General features: G+C 33.9%; 1 protein-coding gene across 3 annotated transcripts in view; it reads right to left on the bottom strand.

The window, feature by feature from the left end:
* The window catches only part of LOC128248585 (atrial natriuretic peptide receptor 3-like), a 266524-nt gene that overhangs the window by 122201 nt on the left and 138443 nt on the right, over positions 1-5880 (bottom strand). The window lies entirely within an intron of this gene.

Here is a 5880-nt window from a genome sequence, read left to right as displayed (position 1 = left end):
ATATATATATATATATATATACATGTGGGACAACAAGGTACGGTTATCGATTGCTATTTCCAACAAAAATTGGTACCTTGTTGTGTCACTATGTCTTATTTATAATTCTACCTTGCGGTGCTTATTTCGCTGGGAAATAATACTATTGCATTGAAAAACAAAACTATTTTATCGCAATAATATTTATAATTTATATATATATAAATACATATATACTTCCAATATAAGGATAATTCTTTTTTTTTTAATTTATCAGTCGCCAGCATATTAAAATGCCTTTTAAGGCGAAAATTACAAACAATTATAAATAAGGGCAAAAGAAAAAAAATTATGCCAATACGCTGAAAAATAGATCTTAGATCGTCTAATCGCATAAAATATTTTTCACTACACGCTGTGTATTTATAGTGAAAAATATATGTGGTTAGACGATGTAAGGTCTATTTTTCAGCATATTGGCATAGAAAACTTTCTTCTTTGGCCCTTATTTATGATTATTTACATAAGTGTGTGTGTATATATATATATGTGTGTGTGTGTGTGTGTAATCGACTTACCTCTTCCCCCAAAATCACGAGCCTTATGCCAAAATTTGAAACCAATATAAGAAATAATTACTGTTTATATGTTGTGGCTGACAGGAACGTTTGAGTGAGGCAACAAATGGTTTTTAGTTAAATTTCTTCATGTTCCGGGCTCAAATCAAGCCGACTTTACCTTGACAAAACAATTGACAAAATATGTTACCAGTTATCCAAGAAAACTTCTCGGCCAAAATGTGTTCTTGTGTCCTATTATTTTTTTCATCACCAACTCATCACCATACGCGGATTATGAGCTGTCGACAAATAAAATCTACAACACAGGTTCGATCTCTCGATCAATCAACTTCTTCACTACATTTTCTTATGTTTTCAATTAGTGACCACACCTTTTATAACTTTAATCTATGATCCACAAACAGAATGATTCCTCATACTGACTCCTAGCTACGGCACTTACCAATATTTTCCTCTGCAAGACAAGACCTGGTCTACACAACAACAACAACAATAGCAACAACTTATCAAAGTGCATAAACCTTGTAAATTGGACCAACAAAATATTTAATCTTTAATGGACGTTTCGATTTTTACCCTTTCTTCAAATATCATGCCACATTTCTTTCATCTCAAACAGTGTTGAGCAAACTTGTATGAGTTACGTAGCAACACTGTTTACTTCAACTTGAAAAGCTGTACAAACATGTCGTGGAATATTATATATTCTAAACTATCTACATACGTATCTGAGACGCTAGAACAGAATTTAGAATCGGTTTAGAGTGTAATTGATGTGTGAATATAAACAATTATGCTTGTGAATATAATATAAGACACTGAACTAAATAATTGGCTATATTCTACTCCCAACTGTTCTCAGTGTTTAGCTGGTTTGTTTTTTGAATCCTTATCTGAAGAAAGGTAAATATCAACCTACGTAAAAACTGAACATAAAATGTTGAGGTATATTTTTCTGGGTCTTTTTTTTTAGTCAGGAAGGAAGGCAGTGTTCATGACCTTTGCAGAAACTCCGAGACTGATAGAAGGGAAGGTATCTGAAAACCAGAGACTTACCCCTAATATTTGCAACAGAGTGCACTCACCTAAAGGCATCCAAGGTGCCGGGTGGTGATATTAAACTGGGTGGTAGATTAAGTCTATCACCCAAGTAATCCATGACGGGATTTGAACTCAGAAAGCAAAGAGCCTGAACAAATATCCAGCATGCTTACAGCTCCGTGATTGACAGTTTTCTACCGACCCCGATAAGTTGGAAAGCAAAGTTAACTTCTGTGGAATTAGTACTCAGAACGCAGGGATACGGAACAAATACCGTGTGGCATTTAATCCGACACTCTAACCCAGTGGTTCTCAACCAGTGGCCACGTGGCCCTTGGTGGGGGGGGGGCAATGAAAGAGTTTGCTTTTAAAATTTGTGTGCAATGAATTGTTTCTATTTCAACAATACACAAAATATTTTAGCATTTTTATACAATTCCTAATGATATTTAATTATGAAAATATAATAGGACGTTTTAAACATTGAATGGCTATGAGGGTGGGTCTAATAGAGTAGAATGGGAATCAAAAGTGTCAATGGGCAAAAAACGGTTGAGAAACACAGCTCTAACCGCTCTGTCAACTCTCCACCCTTATAACACGACCTCTCACACATCATACATTACAGTTCTTAATCGTATTTACCATATCTAGTGATTTTACATGAACACTAAAACTTCCAGAAAACCGTTCCGAGGCATAGTGTTAGTTATGTCGATCAGGTATTTGCTAAACCTTCAAGCAACCTCTATATATTTAACATTCAATAGGCGGCCGTTCTCAAAATATATTTCTGTGGTATCAATTTCCTACTTTCTTATTTTATTTTGTCGCCTTTCCTTGGTTGTGTTTTCAGAATTATTGTGAGATATTTAATTACATAAGAAATACCAAAAACCAGAAAATACATTCATTATATCCTTTACAATGTCATTGTAGTCATTGTATGAAATCAATTCTTAAACTTTATTTAGAAGAATGCATACAAATATCTGTGACTTTTAAAAATTGATGTCATTTTAAGCGGCCCCTTACAGCGTATTATTCAGGAAACGTTATTTTGATTGGTGGAACATGTATCGTATGGATATATTCTTACAAAGCTGTCATTTGCACGTCATGGTGGTAAATGCTGCATGTTTTGTTGCAGACACCCTGATGTGTAACACTAATTTATTAGGGCATCGGACAGAATATATAAGAAATTCTGTCTACTGACATAGAAATTTGAAAGGTGATTAGAGAGAGAAAGGTAGGGAGAGACAAAACAGACAGAGACAGACAGACAGACAGACAAGCAGACTGACTGTTAGACTGACAGACAGACTGATAAACAGACAGACAGAGATAGATAGATAGATAGATAGATAGATAGATAGATAGATAGATAGATAGATAGATAGATAGATAGATAGATAGATGCCTAGTAACTAGGCATACATGAAGTTCACAATGAATATCTCAATTCGACTAAATGATGCACTTATTCAGTACCCAACCATTATTAAAAAGAATTACATGGATGTGTGTTCAATGTCTAATTTATTAAATAAACGGAAGAATATGTAGAGAGAGATATGTGATGTGTGCATGTAAATATGAAGGTATGTAATATATAGAGAGAAAATAGAGTGAAAAGAGTGGGAGATAGGGAGTGAAGAGAGACGAACAGAGAGAGGGAATAGCTAGTGATAACACAACCGAACAACTACTTTGTTATCCGGACTTTTTTTTTATCTGATTTGAAAGTGGTGGGGTTGATATGCTGCAACTAAAAAAAGAATTCTTTTGTTGAAGAGCCTTTAGTTCAACCGGGAAAAATCCTCCGCTCCATAACAAATTTGGCATTATGAAGTAGTTTGTTAATGCTCTGGATAAAGATGGACCGAGCTTTTACTGTATCTACAACACATTTCCTGGTCTAAACAATGAAAATATAAAAACTGGAGTATATGATGGTCCTCAAATCAGAAAATTGTTGAAAGCTGCTGCATGGAATTCGTTCGTTATAGTTGTCGTAAATGATTTTCTGGACAACAAGAGTGTAACCAGCTATACCGAAATAGTCGACAACAAGCTAGAGAACTTTCAAAAGTTGGGAGCAAATATTGGCATTAAGCAGCACTATCACCTTGATAAATTCTCTGAAAATCTTGGTAACAGAAGTGACAAGCAAGGAGAACGTGTCCACCAAAAAATCCTCCAAACGCATATTCATCGGAAGTTAGACAAAAACGATGATGTAATTTGTTTGTAGATTTTTACTAGTTTTTCAGTAGACTTTTAAGAAAACATTCTGATTTTGAAGAAAAAATGATTTCTAATTGTATTTCTATGTTATACTGTGTTCTTCATAAGCTGCTTTTTGGAAAAAAAATCAATGAAATTCTTTGGATCCAGTATCTTAAAATCTTCACGTGATGGTAATAAATGAATGTCATTTTCGCATTTTTTGAGTCAAAAAGATTTAGTTCAGGTCCAAATTTTCAGACAGTGGAGAAAGTTTTTGTTTTGTTTACCTATATAATGCATATATTTGTAGAGATTTACATAATAAATACAGTATGATGACATGTATACCACCAAGTTCACTGTAAAGCACGGTAGTGTAGGACATAAGATAGATATGTGTATACGTGTGTAGCGAATGGACTTATGGATATGTTGAATCACTTTAAATCACATACGTTGACACACACTTAAACCAACAACCTCTGTATATCTATTCCGAAATCGAAGAATTCACTGATTCGGTAACTTGTGAAAGATTTGCCCGCTCTCGTTTTGGGTAGCTCTACTCTGAGCACCATCTATGAAATCACATAACCTGCACCGTAACTATATCATGTATTACAGTTCAATTTTATAATTAGTACTCTCATAAATCGCATAAAAGGTACACATTTCTTCGAATTATTTTATAAATTCAAAGTTTTAAAACCACGAATAAAATCATCTCGTGGTCGTCTGCCTCAACAAAAACCTTATTTAAAGATTGCAAATTTAGTTAAATTAGTAATCCACAGAGAGAAGAGAATTGCTGTTTTGGAGCAAGTCCTTCTATCAATTTTGATACCACGTGATAATCTCTTACAGTTTAGTTATACTCCAAGCAAGATAATTCTAAATCTCAAATTTGATTCCCCGTTGAAATTAGTATTACAATTTCACAAAGCATCAACAACTAGCTCCATATCATTCCCCAAAATATCCACAAAATCTTCACTACTACTAACAACAACATAACCATTAATATCAACACACGGCCACAAATTTTGTAGTCAAGGGTAGGGCCATTTATATCGAATCCCGAATGTGTGACTGGTATAAGACTGTAATGGAAACTAACATGGTGCGAACTGATTAAAGGCACAGTCGACTTCGGCAGGAAAGGTACTCAGCACACACATAGTTATTTCTCTCATATATACCAGCCTATATAAACCAATCTTATTCCATTGATTTGGAGTTTGGCGACAAACATGCCACCATACCTCATTTCCCTCAGTTTGTTTTTCTTTTTGTTTTTTGTTCTTTGTTAGTTTATGTATGAGGATTTTGCAAGATACAGAGGTCCTAACACAATACTGCACATCAAATATATATCCAAGAACTGTTATTTGTTCGTAAGTTCAAATACGTGCGTACAGATGCGGCGGGGATCATATTCCAGACTACACATAACTTTGATAAAATATAAAATATGTTTATTTAAAGCAATGAACAATGTAAGCATTATTGCCGTTTTGCTTTCTCGGGAATATTAGCGACATAAATCAACTTACTCGAGCCTAGAAATGAATCAGGGTCCCTGTCTCGTCCCAAAGCATGTTTACCTCTAAAACCTTAGCATTCGATCTATTTAGATTAGACAATTATTGTTCATTCTTCAAATGAATTTTTAGATAATTTTATAGAATTCAGGTCTGCTGACGTAAAGTAATAGATGCATCAAATAGTGTTCGGATGGTCTTACTGCCTAATGATTATTGGCTGTAGGTGGTTCATCAATCGAGCAGTTACATGTATAATAGAATAAAAATATAAGCAGGCATACAACTGGGGTCAGGTTATGTATATATAAATATATATGTATGTATGTATGTGTATACATATATATATATATATATATATACACTCACACACACATACACACACATGTATACATATATACATATATATGTATATACGCAAACATTTATATATGTGTATGCATATATTCATATATATATATATCAATCAATCAATCAAGCTATGTATGTATGTATGTATGTATGTA

This window comes from Octopus bimaculoides, chromosome 8 (genome assembly GCF_001194135.2).
Source record: "Octopus bimaculoides isolate UCB-OBI-ISO-001 chromosome 8, ASM119413v2, whole genome shotgun sequence".
NCBI classification, from domain to species: domain Eukaryota; kingdom Metazoa; phylum Mollusca; class Cephalopoda; order Octopoda; family Octopodidae; genus Octopus; species Octopus bimaculoides.
The sequence above is the reverse complement of the archived record's forward strand: the minus strand, read 5'-3'. Positions and strand labels throughout refer to the sequence as shown.